Source organism: Apteryx rowi, unplaced genomic scaffold (assembly GCF_003343035.1).
Source record: "Apteryx rowi isolate R43461 unplaced genomic scaffold, aptRow1 scaffold_157, whole genome shotgun sequence".
NCBI lineage: Eukaryota > Metazoa > Chordata > Aves > Apterygiformes > Apterygidae > Apteryx > Apteryx rowi.
The window spans coordinates 1,211,455-1,234,935 of NW_020447830.1; positions in this window are offsets into that span (position 1 = coordinate 1,211,455).

The window sequence follows — 23,481 nt, forward strand, 5'->3', positions numbered from 1 at the left end:
TTGGCTGCTGTTAGATGTGTTAGGTCTACACTGGGTTCAGTACCACAGTGCTAAAAACTGCTGAGACTGCCAATGAGAGGCAAGGTGGAATAAGGCATTTAGAAAGAGTCTAGGCAGCTTTTCAGATAGATTCTCATTAATAGCACGGGACCTCTCAAGCGTCCTAATTGAGATAACGGCCATTGGTTGTAAAGGGTCACTGCATGTTTTAAGCTGTAGGCTTAAAACCAGACAGATAGTGAGAGGAAGGAAGGAAGTGTCATCATTCCTATTTGACAGCCAAAGAGGCTTGAGGCTTGCACAGGCACATCCAGGATCTTAGTTGACAGGATTGGTCACCCCTGATGTTTAGAGACCCCACCCAGCAATTTAAGGAATTTCTCCCTCAAGCAGGAAAAGTAAAATGATTTCAGGAGCAAGGTCTGTGAACAGCCTGTCATAAGGCACGTAGGGATGGCTTTGGAATGAAAATGATTTTTACACATTCAGTCTGATGGTTGTCGAGGGCCAAGTTTGTAGTCACAGCAGTGAGCCAAAGCAGAAACTCTAGTAGACCTTTTCCTCTGCGCATGAACAATGGGGGGAAACTCTGCCTTTTTTGAGGAATTTCCGAGGACAGTAAATTGCCTACTAGATTGCAGAACTATTATGTTTGCTGGGAAGGCATTTAGAAATTAATGTTTCTTATTAAGATTTAAGTGGGAAATCCACACAGCTCTGCTACACACAGGCATCCTCAAACCCAGCCTCCCACCTTATCTTCTCTCCTGCCACTGAGGATGCTTTAAGTAGAGCCTGGGTTCACAGCAGCTGACCATGCACATAAACCCTTGCTGTGTCTGTGCTTCGGTTCCCAAACAAGGATGATATTAGCTCCCTGCCTAACAGGGTGTTTAAAGAGAAGTAGGGGCAGAAATAACCCATCAGTGTCTGGGCTAACATAGCCTGATGAAGCAAGATCTGCAGAGACACCTAGAAGGCAAATGAAAGAAAGTTCCCTTTCAGCCCGAAGTAAGGAGCTTAATGTCAGACACCGTCAATTTTAGGTGACCTTTGATCTCTTCCTAAAACAAATGTTACTTTACATAAATCAGCTGATTGAGATGACACATGGCAACAACTCAGTTGTGCCAGGCTGGGAAAACACATCTGCTTATTTGAAAGTGCTATATTAGAGCTCTAAAAGGTGGGCTAGATATCCTGTCTTCTTTAACTTGCTGGGATGGCAGTTATGATGGACAGGGGAGGGCCTTGGTGCAGAATTCATTGTAGACTTCCAGAGATATAAACTGAACTTTGGACAGAAGGTATAGGTTAGGTGCAAAAATGATGGATTAGGGTTATATGATCCATGCCATGTCATGGATGGTCATCACAGTGAAACCTCTGTAACAAGCCACCACCTTAAGCAGACAAGCCCTTAGAGCAGGCTGCAAATATAGTCAAAAATTTCTTAACAAAGTCCACTGATGCAGCATTAAAACATGCAAATACAGTACTGCAATTACTAGACATCCTGCTACAGTAGGTTAGCTGCTCTGCAGGAACTGCCCTTTCCCTCACTAAACGCGAAGCAGATCACCCCTCCTTCACAGAGGAACAAGCCACTGCAAGTTATCTTGTACTAGCCTTTTCCCATGCCCCCTGTTCCTGCACGCCTGATGTGCTTCCACCTCATCCGCTTTCCTACTGCAGCGCTGTGGTCCTGTGCTCCCTGCTTTTCCCATCTCAGCTCTCTGACTTCTGTCCTCCCCCAGCGCCACTTCAGTCCTTACACAGGATGCTGCTGAGCACAGGTAAGGGGGACAAGCCGCTGCTTCATTACCACACACACCAGACACTGCAGTTACTGTAGATCAGCTCATAAATGGCCATATGGAGCCCTCTTTGAGATGATAATCCTAAGGGACTGTTTCATGCAAAACCACAAAGGATTTTCTTAAAGGAGTTTGATTTTCCCATCTGGTTTTAAAAAGCCATGATTCTTACGCAAGGCTGAGATTAGTTCTAGCAGCAAATTATCTCGCTTATGTAGTACAAATATAGCACTAAATGTAATGATGCCCTCACAAATGAAGCAATTCACATCCCTACTTGCCTACTGTAATCCCTTGTTCCTTCTGGTAAACCAGGAATCGCAGCCACGCAACACAGCAGCAGGGAGGCATTGGTGATCAGGATGAATGGGTTAAAGAAAGGAACTCTAGTAAAGCCTGTGCTGCCCTTTTGTGTTTTAACAATGAGAGGAAGCTCTGCCTAGTTTGAGGAATTTCCCACGTCTCCAATTCAGACTTTGGAAAACTGCTTTATTAAGCCTGTCTAAGGTGTTAAAAAAAAATAAAAATAATCAAGCAGATTGGGACAAAGATATCTTCCCGGAGCCTACGCATGTTCTCCATTTGTTTGTTTTGTAAACCTGGATCACTGGAGGCAAACTCACAGGAGATCTAGGGAAATTAAATAATGACAAATGCCAAAGACTCGCACCGGGTTCCCTGCTGAGCTGGCTGAGCTGTACTGAACTCAGCCAAGTATCACTGCTAGGCAGGGGCTAAAGATTTGCCCACAAATTTTCTTATGCAACATTTCAGCCCAGAATAGTTTGCCAGACTTTACAAGACAGGCTAAGTGGCAGAAACAGATGAGGAATTTTTGGGGTGAGAGGGAGATCTAATAACTAAGAAATGCAGTTTTCACTGTGCAACAGCAAATAACAGAGCAGGGAGGAACGGAGCCTCTAGCTTTCAGATCTCAACACCCTTTCCCTTGCTATTTCCCTGCCACTTCCAAACTTGTTGCTTCCCATAAAACTGTCACTGAAATTGAGAATTACAGCATTTGAACAGTAACACCTTTCTCCATGAGTCTGGCAGCCCTTTGTGCAGGTAGATGTACATCACTTTCCCACTGATGGGGAGAGGGAGCAGAGAAACAGGCTTGTACAAGGTCACACCGAGGCTGTGTTTTTCTCTGAATCCCAGTCACTTAGGTAACTGGTACCTACTGCTACATCAGAGATTTTTTTGGATGGATCTGGGCTTTTGGGGCTATTAACATCAGTAGGAGTAAAAGCATTTGAAAGCATCCCTGTGTCCTCCTTGACACTGATCACTGGGAAGAGCAGTCCAGCAGTCCAGCACTCCAGCATGATACAAAAAAACTGGATTTAAGTAAGAGCAGTTCAAAATACAGGTAGAAAAGAATGGAAACAAGATAAATGTGACACTCAAAGGTAGGTTGCAGCAGTGCCTCAGCCTAGGGCCCTGGGTGCCCCAAATTCCTCTGCCCTGTCAGTGAGTGTCATCTAACATGAAACTGAATGGAGCTGCAAGAGATTACACTTAAAAGAAACAAACCCACCGTCTTGCATGCCTGACAAGAATATTGTGCCTGTTGTCTGCACTGCAAAACCCAGCCACAGCCCACGGTAAGCATAAAATAAAGTAAAAAAAAAAAAAATTCCAGCTGTTATCGTAGTCGATCTGTTATTTCTGAAACTGTATCTAGCATGCCTCATGGTACTTTAGGAGGCAATAAATGCCGAGCAGATGAATAGAGCATTTCCTTGCACCTCCCTCTCTTCCCTCTGCAGCCCTGAGTTTAACTTAAATTAGTCATAGCTTCAGTTAGAACTCCCTAGACAGGCTAACAGAGGTTAACACCTTGTCAGAAGCTTGACTACTTTAATCCTTACCCCAAGAAGCCAAAAGCATCCTACAGAAACCTATCGTCTAATCAGCACAAAATGAAAGACGGTCTGATTGCAGTTCTCCCAGTGGAAGCCTGCAGCAGGTTTACTGGTCATGCAAAGCTTGCACTGCAGCGTCAGGATCTGGCCCTGAAAATTCCTTGATGCCACCTTCACCTGTCCCAAGCCATGAAACCACGCGTGGAGACGGATTTTACATTTCACACACATCGTCCTTACCTGTAGGACAACAAGTGCTGGTCTTGCCCGAGTCTTTTCCAAACTTGTCCTCCTGTGCTGGGAAGGAAACTTCCTAGTGTCAACTGCTGCTCGGTCTCTGCCCTTTGTTTTCGCAAGAGCTCAAGACACACCTGCTTTTTCGCGTTTTTTGTCGGTTGTTGGGTTTGGGGTTTGTTTTCTTTTCTTTTCTTTTTGAAACAAAGTAGAACAGCCTGTGAGCAAGTCTCAGCAAGTGAGAGAGAGAACCTTTTGGCTTGCAGTGATTTAATCAAACAAACCCTGCAACCTCCCTTTCCTGTGATCAGTGGGAACCGGTCCCCTCTCCACCAGTGCCGGGTGGAGTTGCAGCTGAAAAACACAAGCCTGAAAGCGCTGTGCTAATGGCCAGGGCAGGTCTTCCTTCTCTGTTTGTTGTGTCAGAGAACATGGTAATCCCTGCTGGCCTGAAACACGGAGGTGACCTCTGGCCAGGAAGGAACCTGGGAACTATAATTTTGTGAGTGTTTTCCTGCCATGGGTGGTGGTGGTGGTGTGTGTGTGGAAGGGACACTTGAGTGGGAGTAGGCACAGAACTGCTGGAGAGTGCAATTTTGAGATGAGGAAAGAACTTTTTTGGTCATCAGTGGTGTGGAAGTAGAAGGAATGATCATTTTTTATAGAGTAAACTTGTTAAAACTGCCTAATTAACTGAGAGCCTCAGTCACCATTGTCCAGGGTGATCTGGAGCCTAAGTCATGCAGGTGCTTTTCAGACTTTCAGTATGGTGCCTCTCATGCCAAGAGGCACTGAGATACTTCACAAATTGATACAGGAAAGTCTTACCCCATGGAGCTGGCATTCAGCAACACCCCAGTGACTCATCTGTAACACAAGGGCCCTTTGTCAGCGTGCATAAGAAATCGGGGCAGGCTCAGGAGCTGGGAAAGATGGCTACTGCTATGACAAGCCCCAGCTGCGGTGCAGAGGTCCTAGTGCCTCACACTAGGGCTCCCAGAGGGATATTTTATTACACTAACCAAAGAACTGTGCCCCTGCAAGGGGTGGAGAAGGGGGGAGGGTTGCCCAATGCAAGAGCAGCTTAAGGCAAGGAAGAGCAGCCTCCTGTTGCTCCTCTGTTGGTCCTGGTGCAGGTGATGTGCTGAGAAAATCAAGGACACTTGGTGGCCACCTTGCTTTTGGATGTCTTGGTTTTGCACCATCTCTGATGTTCTTGCAAGGTGACACACTACAGCATTATGGTCCAATGTCAATCCATAGGAGCATAATTGTCTTCTGAAGCCGATGAAGGGAAGCATGAGCCATTCAGCTATGATAGGAGTTGCTTTCTAGAGGTGTCTGCTTCTCCTTGACTGTAGAAGTAGCTGAGGACAGCTATGCTCCCTATTTGTTTATTTCAGCATCTGAGTGGGATGAAGCTGGACCATCTTTCTGAGAATGGCCTGAGGTGGAAAGTTAAATACATTTAAAGCATGGTGGGAAGAGCTGTGATGAAGACCTTGTCTGTAGTACTCCAGTCTCTGCAACTAATGGCAACCTTATCTCTGGACACAATGAGAATTTATCTTAGCATCTTGGTATCTTTATTCAGGATTTCCTTTTAATTACTCTATCATGGTTCAGTCCTTATTGTAAGGGCAAGAAGCAACATCTGGACCTTTCACTAACGAAGGCACCTCACCCACATGCTCACTCACATACACCTTTTTTTTGTGGAAAGAGGGAGAGAGAGAGAGACAGAGAGGGAGCCATGGACTATGTACCCAAACTTTATGTGCTTTTGATTAATGACTTTGATCCAAATTTCCTCTAGATTCATTTCAGTGGGCTTTTCAGTTTCATTTCTTTTTGTCAGGCTAGAGCTGGATTTTTTCCTTCTATATATCTCCTTCTTCTGGTTGAGATGAGTAAAATATGATGGTTGTGACAGGTAGGAAAGTGGATGAGGCTGATGTACTTTGATCAGTGACAGAGTGATTATTTTTTTAAGTATTTAGAAAACCTGAGTGATTATTCGTAAAGTATTTATAAAGCCCTCTGGTATGTTTATTCTTTATTCTTGTTTTGCTGAGTTTTATTCCCAGCTATATCCTGATTTGCTATAGTGGGTCAAAGATGGTTTCTATCCCCATGGTAGTTTCCAACATTTCAGAACTGTCCCATTCAACATCAAAATCATTTTAAAATCTTCAAGGAAGCCTGTAGTAGACTTATCAGTCACATACGAGAACTGGAGAGAAATGGGCACTCTATTTAGATGGCTCAGAAGAGCTGCTGAAGTACCTAAACTCGTTCAGACTAGAGCTGCTTAATCTCTCTACAGACTAACGGGAGTCTTGAAAACTAACTCAGGAGTAGGTATCTACACTGTTGGCATTCCAGTGAAGTGAGGTGAATCCTACCCTTTGTGGAAAGACCCTGCTGCAATTGGTATGTAGCTATAGCGTGCAAAATGGAATGGCTCTTTGGGCTTTAACAAAAGAACTGTAAAGCACTATTCAGCAACAGCATTGTCCAACAACAATTTGATTTGTCTAAGTGCAGACTGGTGCTTGGCCTGAAGATAAGAATTTTGATGGGATCTAGGAAAGGCTGAACCCCTGAATAGTTGAGCAGACCTGGTTAAATTCTAGCTACACCTAAGTTTGCATTAATTTGTGTTAGAGACCAAAAAAGTGTTGCAGGACCTCAGCCCAGTCCTATCCTCTTTTGTCCTACATCTGTGCTCTGTCTTTGCATGGCAAAGTTCAATGAGTTTGTACAGCATCAAGGACCATGAGACCCTGAAGTTGGCTGGGACATCTCAGTATGACTATATCCACTATAACTCATTACTTCCACAGGTCACTAGAAGGATGATACAGCTGGTATCTCACAAACCTATCATGTCATCAAGGAGTGTCACGACTATCAAGTGAGCTGCAATACTCCAACATGCGTTTGGCAGCAAAAGGCTATTTCAGTTGTCCTGGTGATCCTGGCAGATAGCAAAGATTTAACCTTTACTCATACCGGGACAGCAAATCCCAACTCACTTTGTTCTAATCTGCTGAGAAGGAAGGAAGTAATGAAATGTCTCATTATACATTGGACTTGACAAATATATTTAGAACTGGTAGTAGTGTTGAAGGCTGCACAGTTTCACAGCAAAAGGAGTGATGTGTTCTGGACTGTCTCACTGTGACCAGTGATCATCTGTAACTACTCTGGATGAATAAGGTCCTTTTTTCTGAAGCACCAGGAACTTGTTGCAGTGATAGAACAATTAATTTAGATATTTGGAGGACTTCAAGTGCACACTGCCATTCTCCAGCTATATGGCTTTCTTTTACATTTGAATGACTTGAGTTTGTAATGTATTTTCTAGGTTAATTACCATGCTCATATGATTTGTTTCATCATAGGAGAATGACAACTAGAATAATCTGTAGTTCTGCTATCCATATTTTGAAAAAGATTCTACAGAAATGATCAAGACAGAACATGTGAAGGCTGGAGAACACACTTCAGGGTGCAGTAGCTCCAACCCGATTTACTTATTCAAAAGGACACTGAGGCAAAAAATGCTAAATGGTTCTTTAATCTTCTAGAGAAAAGCATAGAAAGAACAAATGTGGGAAACTGAGGCTGGACAAATTTAAATTGAAAGGAAGGCCCACGTTTTTAATAATACCAGCAATCAGTCATTCATGCAAACTGCAAAGGGATACACTAATACTTGTTGCATTCACAGCACAGCTGGCCACCTTCCTTCATGAGGTCCTTCATTTTTCTTAATTATTGGGCTCAGCCTAGAGATACATCTACTGATGTTTATGGCATACTTAGTACAGGATCTACTCTTTCAACCTTTAGACTTGCTGGAGCTCTTTCACTATTAAGTTAGGGATCTGGATTCTTGAGGGGACTGTGGTTTAAACAAAATATTTTGTCAGGGTTATACAAAGCTTTATGTGCTAAAAGTGGTATTGACAATGGGCAGCCAAGGGCTTTCACAGCTGATAGGAAATCCCGTTGCAGAGACACAGGCCAAAATAGGAGCTTTTGCAGAATCATGGAGAACTCATTGAGCACTTCTGAAAACCAATAGAGGAAGTGTTAAACGCCTTTAACTGGGTAGCCTTTGTGTTCATGCGATTGTTGGATTTCCCCGAACAGAAAACAGGCAGTCATTCCTTCAGGGACTTTTGACTCAGTTCCTACCCACAAAGCGCAACCCACCCAGCTCTTTCTGAAACTTTAAGCAGCTTCCTCTGGGTTAGCAGGCTCCTGTTTAAAATGGATGGCTCCAAGTAATAGCCTATTTTCTAGTCCTTTCTTCTGACAATGGGCAGTGAAGGGAGATCATTGGTGTTATGTGGCTGTGCAGAGCTCTGCAAAGCTGCATCCTGCATAACACAAAGCTAGACGGTTCCATACAATGCAGTGTGCTGTGGAAATCCCTGTTATTATTGCTGTAATCTGCATATATAAGCTATTAGTATAAGTAATAGTATCATAACACAGAGAAGTCCGGCACTCAGGAGGATACCTTTGCACTGATGGTGTACAGACATGGAGTTCCTGCCCCAAAGAGCAGGACAAAGGGTAGCTGAAGATAGACAGATGGGGCAGGACAAGGAAACAAGGAATGGTAATGCCTCACCTGGCAAGTTAAAGGGACAAATTAGGTCAACATTCAGGCTAGACATAATGTGGGCAAGAGTGGACACCAGCAGAAAGAGATGGAAGAACAATGCCATCATCACAGTGATGCCATCAGCGAGATGGTCAGAGCCTCGGTGTGGATGGAGGAAAGAGTATATATCTTGGAGCTGGTGGCAAGGAGAATCTGCAGAATTTAGGTGGGTCCCAAATGGGAGTGCTTGAAGAGTTAAAGCTCAAATGGTGCTCAGATTTTCATGTGGGAATAACCTGACTCACACGAAGACTCCATCTGGGAGTGCTTTCAGGGTCAAGGGCTTCCTTTTGAAGTCTGGTCACAGTGACACATAATTCAGCATGGTGGGAAAGTTGATGAGTTTGGCTATGATCAAAACAATGGTGGGCTCTTCCTCCTGGTGCACAGGGGAAGGTGTAGGGAAAGAGCTCTGTGAGCTTTTCTTCCCCACTGGTCCCCACGATAGGCACAACAGTGGAGAGAGAGACTACATACTGCCTTTCTTATGTTCTCATGCCCCTTTTATTTTAAATTAATAATGAAGTACTGTATTTATTTACAAGAGAGAGGAAGGCTTATGCAGGTGTTAGGTTGATAAACTTGTCTAGGAAGACATGGTTTTAAAATCCTTGCTCTGACAATGAATGTCATTTTTGATCTTAGGGCAAAACATCTTGGCCCAGCTCCTCAAAAGTGTTTTTGACGCTGAACTTCCTATGGAAGGGAAGAGGAAGGGCTCTTCTACCTGTGAACCTGTGAACCTCTGCTACCTGTGAAGTAGCTCTACTGAGATGGGTGCTGTCCTTCAGCGCTGTGAGAATAGCACATTCAGGACTGTGAGATGCTCCAAAGTGAGAGAATATGGGCTGTACAAGCTGCTTCACCACTGATTCACCTTTAAAGTGTGCTGGCTGTTATATATATTAGTGGGTTGCATGTATATTTAGTCTGTGGATTTGCATAGCCTTTCTAGTGAAAAGTGATTTCATGACCTGGTCAGGACATGTTTATGCATCATGCAGATTACTAGTAAGGAGTATTCTGGTCATACAGCTACCTCTTACTCCAACTTCTGCCCTAAATGTCAGTCTGCTCACCACAAAACCCAAGTGGGCATGAGACAGCAAAGACCAGATCCCTCCAGAGGAACCGTGGAGTCATCGCATGGCTGATTAGAAGTCATCAAGCCCAAAGAAAGACAAATATGAAAAAGATTTATGAATTCCAGCCTGCAGAGAGCATTACATAGTACATTCATTCAGCAAGTCATTTCCTCTTTTGCATAGAGAACGACTAGGCAAAACAAAAACTCCTGGGCATAAAGAAACCTTTGTGTTTTGGTATAACTCCCTGTGAAAGGTACTTTTGCTGTCTGAATCAGATCTATTCTCCTCCTTTACAGACATAAATGAGTCCTCTTCAACATCACGTGTTCCCTCTGACACACTGATCCAGTTCCCAGTCTTATTTTCTTATTAAACTGGACTCTTTGCGTAAGTCCTGTGGCTTTGGGACAAGGAGCACGCTTCCTACTGCTGCTGAAAATAAGACAGTATTGCCACAGAGGTCCCACAGCCAGAGATCCATGACACTGCTATGTCACTAATTTGAAGAATTTAAGGTTTTCTTTTTTTTTTTTTTTAGTCATGAGACCTTTGTGTATTTATGTGTTTGTTAATTCCTTCCCTAATACCTTTTAAAGTGATTGATTGCACAGATTCTGCAAAGGACAGAAATATTGCCATTTCATATCATCCCCATGATAATAAATTCCTGCATGTTTCCTGAATGTCAGTGGCTGAGCAGAGAAGACCCACCAGCTCCCATAAGGGACAGGTCTATTTTGTTCAGGTACTCAGCAGCTGGAAAAGGTGTACAACTAGTCAAACACCAGTTACTTACTGATTGGCCAACTATATGGTGACACCTTTCATCCAGCCAACAGCCAAGCTAAGCCAGGTAGGAGACGTGATTTGGCTGAAGTTGTTAGGAAGTGGGGGGAGAAATGGACTGCAGAGTATATAGAAAGGAACTGGGGGGGCACAGCAGTGAGATAAGGGATAGGACTGTTGGAAATACAGAAGAGAGTTGGGAGCAGAGTGAGGCGTAGAGGGCATACAGAAGGAAGCTGGTACAGCAGTAAGGTCTGGTGGCTTGAGTGTAGTTATGGTGTGTATTGTAAGGAATATGGTGGGAATCAGGGATATTGCAGTAACAGATGTTGGGTATAAAGCAGGAAGAAAAACTTGATTACTTTTATTGCTTGCAAAACAACTTGATCTTTTTATAGACCGGTGCTAAGCAGGTGGGATTTTCACCTGAATTGCCTCCACAAGCTGTTGCTATGTGTCTTCAAGCTATGACTGGAATTCCCGCCTCCTAACACAGATTCCCCTGTTTGCTCATTGACCTTGAATACCTGTGAAACAGGGAAACTCTGTTAATAGCATTCAGAAAGGGTGGTGTTTGTCTTCTGGGTAGAACAAAAGAAATCTAGCAGAATTTAGTTGCTTATCCAAGAGTGTGTGTGGGGGGGATTCTGATAAACACCACCACCTCCGAAGAGCTTTCTCATCTCATCCATCACCTGGTAGGTTTACACTAGCATGGTCTTGTGATGGTTGATAGCTCCCAGGAAGTGTCTTTGCTTTGTGTCTGATCCGTGATATTCATCAGACCATTAGGTTCTTTTGATTCAAGTTACATAGGGGCGTAATCACAGAATCACAGAATGGTTGAGGTTGGAAAGGAAAATCGTCTAGGCCAACCTCCTTGCTCAAGCAAGGTCACTGAATGCAGACTGCCCAGGACCATGTCCAGATGGGTTTTGAATATCTCCAAGGATGAAGACTCCACAGCCTCTCTGGGCAACCTGTTCCAGTACTCAGTTACCCTCACAGTAAAAAAGCTTTTTCTTACATGCAGACAGAACTTCCAGTATTTCAGTTGGTGCCCATTGCCTCTTGTCTGATCACCACTGAAAAGAGTCTGGCTCTGTCTTTACACCCTCCCTTCAGATATTTATTTACACACATTGATGAGATTCCCCCCTGAGCCTTCTCTTCTCTAGGCTAAACAGTCCCACCTCTCTCAACCTTTCTTCATATGGCAGATCCTCCAGTCCCTTAATCATTTCAGTAGCACTTTGCTGGACTTGCTCCAGTAGTTCTGTGTCTCTCCTACACTGGGGATCCCAGAGCTGGACCCAGCACTCCAAATGGGTCTCACCGGTGCTGAGTAGAGGGGAAGGATCACCTCCCTTGACCTGCTGGCAATGCTCTTCCTAATGCAGCCCAGGATACCATTGGCCTTCTTTGCTGCCAGGGCACATTGCTGGCTCATGGTCAACTTGTTGCCCACCAGGACCCCCAGTTCCTTCTCTGCAAAGCTGCTTGCTAGCCAGGTGGCCCCAGCCTGTACTGGTGCAAGGGTTATTCCTCCCCAGGGCAGGGCTTGGCATTTCCCTTTGCTGAACTTCATGAGGTTCCTGTGGGCCCATTTCTCCAGCCTGTTCAGGTCCTTCTGAATCACAGCACAACCATCTGCTGTATCAGCCATGCCTCCCATTGTATCACCAGCAAACATGCTGAGGTTGCATTTGGTCCCATAATTCAGGTCACAAATGACCATATTAAACAGTATTGGCCCCAGTATTGACCTCTGGGGGACACCACTAGTGACTGGCCTCCAGCTGGACTTCATGCCACTGATCACAACTCTCTAAGCCCAGCAGTTCAGCCAGTTTTCAGTCCACCTCACTGACCACTTACCTAGTTGGCCCTTCATCAGCTTGTCTATGAGGATGTTATGGGAGACAGTGTCAGAAGCCTTACTAAAGTCAAGGTAGACAACATCCACTGCTCTCCCCTCATCTACCCAGCCAGTCATTCCATCATAGAAGGCTATCAGGTTGGTTAAGCATGATTTCCCCTTGGTGAATCCATGCTGACTACTCATCACCTTCTTGTCCTTCATGCACTTGGAAATGGTTATCCAGGATGAGCAGCTCCATCCCCTTTCCAGGGATGCAGGTGAGGCTGACTGGCCTGTAGTTCCCTGTGTCCTCCTTCTTGCCCTTTTTGAAGACTGGAGTGACATTTGCTTTCTTCCAGTCCTCAGGCACCTCTCCCAATCACTATGACCATTCAAAGATGATTGTGAGTGGCCCTGAAGTGACATTGGCTAGCTCCCTCAGTACTTGTGGGTGCATTCCATCAGGGTCCAGGGACTTGTGTATGTCCTGTTTGTTTAAGTGATCCTCCTCAACCAAGGGAAAGTCTTCCTTTCTCTAGACTTTCTCGCTAGTCTCCAAGGCTTGGAATCTCTGAAGGCCAGCTGGTAAGGACTGAGGTGAAGAAGGCATTCAGAACCTCAGCCTCTTCTGTGTCCTTTGTCACCAGGGCCCCTGCCCCATTCAGCAGCAGACTCACATCTCCTCCAGTCTTCCTTTTGCTACTGAAGCACTTATAGAGGCCCTTCTTGTTGTCCTTGACATCCCTCACCAAATTAAACTCCAGATGAGCTTTGGCCCTCCTAGCCCCATCACTATATGCTCAGACAATATTCCTGTATTCCTCCTGGGTTACCTGTCCCTTCTATATACTTTCTTTTTATGTTTTATTTTTGCCAGTAGCTCCTTGTTCATCCATGGAGGTTCCCTGCCACCTTTGCTCGACTTCTGGCTCATTGGGATGGACCGTTCTTGAGCTTAGAGGAGGTGATCCCTGAATATCAATGAACTTTCTTCGACCCCTCTTCCCTCTAGGGCCTACCCCATGGGATTCCTCCAAGCATATCCCTGAAGAAGCCAAAGTCTGCTCTCCTGAAGTCCAGGGTTGTGATCCAGGGATGTTGCCCTGCTCCCTCCTCTCAGGAGCCTGAACTCTACCATCTCATGGTCACTGCATCCAAGGCTGCCCTCGACCTTCACATCCCCAACTGGCCCATCTTTGTTCGTAAGCATGAGGTCCAGCAGAGCACCTCTTCTCGTTGGTTCCTTGATCACCTGTATCAGGAATTTGTCACTGATGCTCTCAAGGAACCTCTTGGATTGCTTGTGCCCTGCTGTGTTGTTCATACAGCAGATATCAGGGTGGTTAAAGTCTCCCATGAGGACCAGGGCCTGTGATCGTGAGACTACTTACAGCTGTCTGTAGGCCTCATCTACTTCTTCCTGATCAGGTGGCCTATAGCAAACACCCACAACAATGTCACCCATATCGGTCTGCCCCTTAATCCTGACCCATAAGCTCTCAGCCAGCACATCACCACCCCTTAGACAGAGCTCCATGCATTGCCATTGCTCTCTCACATAAAGGGCGACTCGCCCTCCTTGCCTTCCTAGCCTGCCCTTCCTAAAGAGCCTGTGTCCATCCATTGCACCATTGCAGTCATGTGAGCAATCCCACCATCTTTCTGTGACTCCAGTGAGATCATAGCACTGCAACCGCACACATGACTCTAATTCTTCCTGCTTATTCCCCATGCTGCATGCAATAGTGTACAAGCACTTCAGAGAGGCACCAGAGCGTGCTGATTTCCCAGAAAGGGCACGACACATTTGCCCGTACTGCTGTCTTGTAGACACTTCCTTGACTACATGTAAATGCTTGAGGTGCCCCCACTTAACCCTGTTTTGTTGAATGTGTTCCCTGTAATTCTCTCCTTTCCCATTGTCCCTAGTTTAAAGGTCTCCTTACCAGGTTGGACAGCCTGAATAATGAACTGAATTCTCCTGCAAGTGGAAACTGCCAACAGAGATTCCCAAATACCTGATAACATTTTACCTTGAACCTTCAAGTGACTTCCATTGGCCTGGAAGTCTCCAGCACAGCTTCTTTAAGACTTACAAGAGCTCCCAGGGGTTGACAAATTCCCAGAAAAGCCAGTGGAAAGGTGCCTACTGATGGAGCTAGGATCTGGCTCACAACTTCCTAGGTGGATGCTTAACACAGAGGGAAAGGAGAAGCCCCCTGCCAGGGAGCAGCAGGAGCAGACTGCACCACAAGGCCAGGTGAGCCAGGAGTGAGGCTGGCAGTGCAGTGGGAGTGAGGCCCTCACTGACAGACACAATCCCACAGCTCCTGAACAAGAAGAGCAGAGCAGGAATGATGATGGTAACCGGGGTCAGTCACAGTCCATGCCCCCAGACAAGGCCATACTGAAGGTGCAGGTCCAAGGTCAAGCCAGGAAGTCAGGTCAGTAAGTTGGGACTGGGCTCAGCAAGGTACAAGGCTGGGCACAGGCAGACCTGCAAGTGCACCTTAGCTGAGGACCAGGAGCAGAGGCCTGAGCTTAAATGTGGCTCCTGAGCTGAGGGGGTCCCCAGTGAGGCTTCTCTCGGCTCTTTTGCACACTTTAGCTGTTTTCCCAGCAGTCTGATCCCAGGTTACACGGTTGCACCATTGCAGAGCTGACCTTGGGCAAAGGCAGCCAAGCCCCAAGGAGCAGAGAAAAGACCTTCCAGAGCTTATTGGTGCTCTCAGGCCCTCAGACATCTAAATCCCTGGGGGATGATTATGAGAGTATTAAGGTGTCTAGAGATGCAGCTGTATTGATAGAACTCAAAGATATTTAGACCCAACATGAAGTAAAAGGCAGCACCTCACTTCTAAGCATCTGCTCCTACTGTATTACTTTGCCCTTAGTTCAGCGTCCAGGCTCAGCATTGCACATGAGAAGGACCGGTCACCTCAGGGCTCATATCCAGTTGAGCCAAGAGTGAAATGCAGGAGAAAACGGTGATATTTGGGTACCAAATCTCTTGTGCCTTGCTAGATACAGGATCCCTTCTCTCAGGATCCTCACTTTGAGGCTTCTCCCACAGTTGGGGGCTTAGGTTGGGTTAATGGCTTAAGTTTGCTGTGCTTTCTACACAAGGAAAGAGAAAAAAAAAGAGACACTAATAGAGAAAGACAAATCGGAGCAGCCAGTTCCACAGCTTGGCTTCTGTTAAACCCCTGCGTGCTCTCATCTGCCACCGCCAAAAATGCCCCTGAGGTATGCAGTCCTACTAGTTTGATCCTTTGGGCTATGCTTGGCAGCTTTGCCACTCCTGCAGAGCTGATTTAGATGTTGTTGAGTAACCGCAAACTGAACCTGAAAAGGTTCGAGTGAGGCAAACCCTGGGGTACAGCCTCATGCAAATGATTCACAATTCCTGGGCATGCCTCAAGACTGTGTTGGTATTTCTGAAATAAAAAAGACGTGTATGAGGTGCTGGATCTAATGACTGTCCTTGCTAGAGAGTCCCCACGCTTATGAAATTAGGAAAATCCCTAGCCCAAACTAATTGCCCAAAGGGATGTGAGTACTTAATTGCCAGTTCAGGTGCTAAGTCCAGTGCCCTTTATCGATACCCCCGTTAAATACCTGAAAACCCCTGATCAGCCATTCCCTAATCCTGTATATACCTATGCCTGCTAGGTGCCTAGTGGTTCCTGATGGTGGGTAAAGCACCTGCAGTCAGTGTGGATGCTGGAGTCTCTCATACAGTGGACAAAGCGACAAATGTTAGACAAAAAGGGAAGTGAGACCAGGATCAGTGTTTGTCCTTCAGGCCCTCACCGACTCACTGGCATTGCCAGCAGCAGCAGGTTTGGAGCAGCATGTTTCGGAGGCTGTCACGGTGCGATGCAGCCCTGCTTGTTGGGCACGCCAAGCAGCCACGAGTCCTAGAGGACTGTCAAAGTGAGACAGGCTTTTCTGCATCACACTGAATTTGGCAGTGTACAAAGCAGCTATAAAGCGATCTGCTGTGGGAGAGAGAGAGAGGTGTCTATGGCCTGGTGGTTAGGGCACATTTCTGGGTAGAGAAGAAGGATGGGTTTAAGTCCCTGCTCTACTAACATCCAGTTGTCTGTGTAAGTGAAAAAACACTAACAGGACCAAAACTTAACCCAAGGGCTTAGTGCTTGGTGGCGGATGCATTTTTTTCTGTGATGGGAGAAACCATGGCTAATTTGCTCCGGTAGTGGAAGAAGAAAGCAGTCTCTATATTTCCCACCCTACAAAAAGGAGCACAAATGTATGACTCCAGGGAAGGATCTGTAGTAGAAGAAGGTGCTTCCCTGTGCCATAGGTAAGCCCATACTTGGTAGCTCCTTGCTCAGTTTTGTGGGTTTCTGAGGGCCCCTTCCTGAGCAGCTCAGCCTGGACCACATCCACACACAATCCATGTATGGGGGGATAAGTGGGGCCAAAGCATTTGCATAGTGTGAGATGGAGCTACAGGCCCTGTGGGCTCTGCAGACAGAGCAGGGCTTGCTGCCCAGTTTGCCCCAGGACCTTCTGCAAGGCTGTGCAGGAGTTCCTGAGATGGCATGTAGGGGTGCTCAGGATCTCCTGCTCAGGGTGGCTGCCCAGGAAACAACCTGTACTGGGCTGAACTGATACTTCTGGGCCAGGCTGCAGCTGAAGTACAAAAGGAGAATAATAACAGACAAAAGAATTATTCAGACATTTCAAACCTTTAGGAACCAGTGAGGCTGAGTAATGCCAATGGTTGGAAAAATGCATCTGGGCCATGTCCTTTCTCCTTTATTTAAGTGGAACAAAATTAATGATGCACATGCTTATTTTTAGGCACAGGCATAATTGCATTGAGATTGGATGGACTTGCCATTGGAAAAAAATGAAGGTCAAGCAGAAGTGTCTCTAGAATTGGGACCGTTGGTGTATGGTGGTGGTATTTTCTATTGCACTGCGGAGTCTAAAGCAGTGAAGGGTCTGCTGAAGGCTTCCCTGAGGATTACAGGCTGTCCTTGGGCAAGCTGAAGATCTTGGACTGTGTGCGTGCATTTTGTGATTCCTCTCAATCTTGTTTTCTCACAATAGACATTCAGATCTTGCCTCTAGAAATGAAAGTTTGTGGCATTCTGGCCCATTACAGAAATATCGCTTGTAGAACAGATCTAGAGAAAAATTCTTGTCTCAGATCCCAGTAGCACTCCAAGAAAAAAAAAGGGGAATACAGGACTGGGTAATTCCAAACTATCAGATTAACATATCCTGAAAATGCCATTTATGGATGAAATCATTTTGACTGTTTATTCACCAGCACACTTGGCCCTTTTATTCAATACAAAGGACATTCTTTCTTAATAATTAGCACAAAATGGAGAAGAAATATCAACAGTGGACTGTGTACAGGAAAATAAACCCTTATCTTTGATCGGGGTGTGCACTCAGCAGGCTCAGCTGACGTTGCTGACGTTGGGCATGAGGTTGACCTCCTCACTGGTTCCAGCTGAATGAGAGGACAGCAAATATTCAGCTGGAATTTCCTTGCACACCAGTTTTACACCAACATAATTCCATTGGCACCAGTGTAATTCCTCTTAGTTTACAAAGGTAGACAGGGAGCGGGGTTAGACTTGTGGACTGGCAAAGCTGTGCATTTTGGTGGAGCCCCCTCCTCTGACACCCTTCCTCACCGAGCCCCAGATTTCCAATCAGGCTGGTCCCTGTAGAAGGGCTGATGTAGCTGTGACCATAAGCTAGGATCTCTCCCCAACCCAGTTTTTTGGAGTGTCCAATGGACCTGAGTGGCTGTGGGATGGAGGCTGAAAACAGCTGAAATTAAATGTGGTTGAAAGCTGGATTTTTCTGTCAATTGGAAGTCATCACATACAAGAAAAATGATATCCCACTATGGAGCTCAAAGGAGAATTTCTAGAAGTGTTTCCTGGAGAGGAAAAAGCGGGGGGGAAATGAAATAAATAACCAAAATATGTCATTTTAATTATTTGATAAATAATCCTGGGACCAAGACTGAGGTTTAGGAATGACTCCAGATGGTTTTTCTCCTCTTAGCTCACCATCAGTCAAACTGGTAGATACTCAGACTTACAGAACTTCAGTCCTGGGAGCAAATTCTTATGGATCAAGGGTTTTCATAGGCTCTGAGAACCCGCGACTGAGCTCAGAAACATGTTCTTGTTGCTTGCTGAGGATCCCGGGTGTCTAAGATGTCTTGGCTCCTTAGCAGGGATCCAAGACACCCTCAGCTCTGGAGGACTCTGGCAGGCAGGGCTTTCCTGAAGGCACTGCCAAGGGCAGCCAGGACTCTCAGGCAGTGAGAAAACAGGCTGGCTTCCTACACACGTTGCCCTGTCAGGGTTTCATCCATTGTTTTGTGGGGGCGGACACATTTCCATGATACTTTTCATTTGTGACAAAACAGCATTTCTCAGTTTAAAGCAAACAAACATGGTTCATGAGGAAGACCCTCAAGCTTTCATCTCTGGCTTTTCTCCTTGTTTCCTTCTCCAGACAAGGTTGAGCCAGAGCAAACTTTCTACCTTTGCCTGGGTCATTTATCCATTTCCTGCAATTATTGTTTGCCCATTATCCTTCCTGTTATGAAGAGGAAGTTGGCCAGAAACATTTCTTGGGATTAGTGTACGCTTGAAAGCGTTGGCCCTATACTAACCTCAGAAAGGAATGTGAAGGGAAAACGTCCTGTAACCCAACAGACCTCAGAGGGATGTCCCAGAGGGTGAGCCAGGGCTGTTGGCAGTGGGAGAAAGGGACACGGCATTGGGGGGCCTTCTTGGACAAACATGGCACATCTCCCACTTTCTCTCTCCAGATCCGCAATGCAGCACTCAGCTCAGCATGCTGCTGGCTCTTCCAAATCTGCCGTCCTCATGGCCCTGGAGCCACGAAGCTGAGGACAACGTGATGCGGAACTGCCGATACACGGGATGGAGGCTGTTTGTGCTTGGGCATGACCTTGAGAACCATGCTGGCAAACGCCTCTGAGGGAGCAGAAAAGCACATTAGCTGGTAAAGCTTCTTTCTGCAGGGGAGCTAATATAATTTATACTGACAAATGCACACCACTGTTCAAGGAGACCTGGCGGTCTAGGCTTTGGGCACAAAGCCAAGGCAGAAAACACCTCGTTGTCCACCAGTCTTTGGAGAAGGCTCTTTGCATTTCCCCCACTTTTCTCCCTGGCTGAGCAAGGAATGGACCCCCTCAGCTCACCCCAACGCCAGCCATCTCCAGAGGCAGCAGACCTGGGACAGAAGAGAGCCCTGCGGACTGTGTTTACTGAAACCGCAGCCAGTTTGACACAGTCCTTCTGCGTTTTTCCTGTCCGATGCGGAGGGGTTTGTTTACAGCCCAGTGCTGTCACCTGGGGGACTTCCAGGAAGGTGGTTTATCTCCTCATCGCCCCATGATGCGAGGAATGTGCTCCGGGCRCTCCAGGCTCCCGGCGCTCCACGCTGCCCCCTGCACTGCTGCTGCACCAAGCAGGATCGGAGCTTTTGCTGTTTGTCAGTCCCAGAACAAGTGGTTTCCTCTGCCCCAAAAGAGACCCTTCGAGTGAGGAGATTTTCTGGCGCAGGGAGCGATAAATTGCAGGATTGCTTCCCTCACCGTCTGGCTGCTCGACTGCAGCTCCTCGACTCTGCAATTTCAAGCCTAACTCTGCAGACACCCTGCGGTGGAGGGGAGAGAAAAAGGCTGCAGGGGAGATTCGGAGGCCTGAAACCGTACCACACAGATCAGATCCTCTGTGCTTGCTCCGAGCATGGACTTCATGAAACGTGTCCCTCTGACCCCACCAGACTCCTCTGACCCAGTGCTCCTGGGGTGGCTACTGTCACCGTGGGACCTCTCTCCCTTAGTGCTTTCTGGTGCAGGATGTGTCCCAAATCAGGCTCGGATGGGACAGGCACCGTGCAGGAAAAGTCCCTGCTGCATTTGGTGAAGAGCAGCTTTTGCTTTCTCCTTCTGGGGTAAAGTTTTAAAGCTGGCCAGCTGCTCCATGTGGAGCACAACCCAGCTTTTGCCCTGGTTCTGCTTAAACACAAGCTGATCTAGCTCAGAACACCGGCAAACCCAATGAGCCCGAGCTGTGTGGTTGCGTGGCTGTTGCTTTCACGTTGGGCAGCTCAGACTACAAAGGCTGTCCGTAGGATGTCTCTACGAGGCCTCAGATGAGCAGATTTCCTTATCTTGAATAAACAGGTGATAATTTCTGATAAACGGACATGATAGAAACAGGAAGGAAAACCTGAGGTATGGTTGTACACCAGCACCGCTCAGCTGAGCAAGAAAATAAATATTGGCTTATTATGCGGCTGGGAGAGGCAGGGAAGCCTTTCATCTAGAATGCTCGTTTTAAGGGAAATGGTTTCAAGACTGCAATATTTATTTAGTATTAAATGAAGTCTTTGCCAAGTATTGCAAAAGACAGGTTTAGCTTTTACTGTAGTTGGCTAGAGATACCCAGTCCATTAACGTCTATGGTAGAATAACTGCACAAATCCTGACAATTTTGTTCCGGACTAAAAATTTGCCCAGATAATGCCAGTCATTTTTTGGCATCCTTTTTAACTGGGGAAACTGAGGCACAGAGCTGTAAGCCATCTGCCATACTCAGAGTCTTTGGGGCACGCAGCTCTTCCAAACAGTACGATCGCCACTGGGTGCTTCCCCACTTCCTGATCCCCTCACTGAGGCTCAGCAAACTCTTTAATCCTGCTAAAGGTCTCAGCAAATTAGTGCTGGTAAAAAGCGCTCATCATGCCATGCTACCGATGTCAGGTATGACAGCTGAAGGAAGCACCCGCACCTTTGAAGAAAGGGAGAGCCTGAATTTTCTACACAAACCTCACTGCAGAGGTGGGGGAGGTGGATTGCAGGCGTCCAGGTCATTTAAGAAAAAAGGGGTAGTCAAAAAAACATGTCAGTGAAAATCCAATGCCAGTAAATGGGACAATATTTCATTGGGAAAATTCCATTTTCTATTAGAAAATCTGGCAATCTTGCATGAAAAGTGTTGTTCAGAAAACAACTTGAAGCGGAAAACTACTTGTTTGGAACACAAAGAAAAATCCAAACCTTGGAAATGTTTTCAGCTGCAGAAGAGCTCCCGCAGGACCGAGCAACGCGTGCCAGCCGAGCTGCTCCAGCGGCAGCTCGCCCGGCCGTAAGAGCATGCGGCCGYGCTTGCAGCTCCCTGCCCCGTCGCCGCGCGCTCTCGGCGCTGGCCCTGATGCTCCTCAGATGCCCTGCGGAGCTGGCCCAACTCACCGAACTAGCAGAAAGGAGACAACGAGGCCCAGAGCGGGAGGACGAAGCAGATAATTAGTTCTGTTCGAGCTCTAAAGTGTCACAGGCAAGACGAAAAAAAGCGCAAGCAAGCCCACACCCAAAGCACTTCTCTGTTTCAAAGGTTTTGACAGAAAATGTGTATTTCTCCCAGTTAAATGTTTTATTTAAGGAGGAATTTTTCCAGGATCTGCCAATGAGTCCGTGCTTTATGCAGACAAGCAGACGTGAGCAAGAGACTCGCCCAGACACATTTAACGCGATCTCAGGCACAGCACCCAATCCACTTGTTAAGAAGCGAAGGACAAATCCTCTTAATTCACTTAATTGCTCCCTTTGGGTGCTGCATATTTCCATTTTGGCCCCTGGGCATTTAGAAACGCTCTCTGTTAGCAACCCAACTGATTGCCTTGTGCTGGAAACAAATCTTCCCTGCAGGAAGCCACCACCGGCGGGACCGCCAGGGCCAGCCACGGAAGTCATAACTCTAATCCCCCGTACAGGCTTGCAGCATTCAGGGAATTAATGAACATCTTGCTTGCTCTGTGAGCAACGCTTGCTCCCTGCTACCTGGGGCTGCTCCGGATGTCCCATGCTTTTTGCAGCGATCAAGCGGTGGGGCCAGCTATGCCTCCAGAGGCGATGTGTCCGCAAGCATCCCTACAGACACAGCTCCGGAGCTGTGGGCGTCCCTGCGCCTTGCTGCTCCCCGCATGAGCAGGGACGGGGTTCGGATGGCTGTTCGGGGTCTGCGGGAGTCCCGTGGGCTAACCCTTGTTTGTGCGACAGCACAGCTGTGCGTGGGGCTTACGTGGGCGGGAACTGCACAGGTCCCTGCCGGTGAGCGTGCATGGGATAAACACCGGGGCGAGAGCGGGGCAGGTGGCCAAGGTGCAGACAGTCACCTCGGGTGGCCCCGTGCAGCTCTGCCCAGGGGACGCAGAGACCAAACTCTACCCCAAGCCAGGGGCTCCTGGCCAGAAAGGCTGCGCTCAGCAGTGTGCAGCAAGCACATTGCTGGGGACGCCGTGAAACAAAGGTGGGGAGCTCCCACTGGCCATGGGGCTGGGACAGAGGAAGATGGAGAAGCAGGGATGTGGGGCTGGATGCCATTCAGGTAGCAGATCTCACAAGTGAGGACGGGGGTTGGGAACTGCTCCCACCGCTCAGCCCTGCTTTGGGAGGGGGAGAGCAAGCTGGAGAGGGAGCAGAAGCATCTCAAACCCTGCGGTCCCTTGTTTTTTTGTTCAGATTTCTGGCTGTAGCTCAGGTTCAAAGGGAACACTTGGAAGAAGCCTAGCTCAGCTGCGCTGGTGCCAGAGCCCTGCTCCCACCTCACTCTGTGCATCCAGAAAGCAGGAGTAAGAGTCTGCATGCGGGCACCAAGGGTGCTGGCACTGGGACTGAGAGAACCTCTTGTCATGAGGTAGGGTTTTGCAAGAGGAAGGATGGACAAGTCAGGTCCTGAGGCTGATCTGGAGTAAAGCTTAGCTTATCTTTGCACGGCTCTAAACTAAGTCCGTCTCCTTTAGGGACCTAGTTTCTAGTTAATTTTACTAGTGAACTATTTTTTTTTTTACATAAGAGCTGAAGTTGCCTGTGCGCTCATAGAGAAGTTGGGTTCCCTGAAGGCCTCTGGAGCTCTAGGGTGACCCCTCTGCCAGCAGACAGGCAGCAGCAAGAAGGGGGGTTAGATGTGAGGGATCACTAACAAACGACCCATCTTGAGTCCCCCCCAAGCAGGAACCTGGGGAAAGTAAATCAAACTGCCTGGTGCCCCAGGAACTGGTCTAGTGCACTGCAAATGATGAATCATCTGGTTTAACGGAC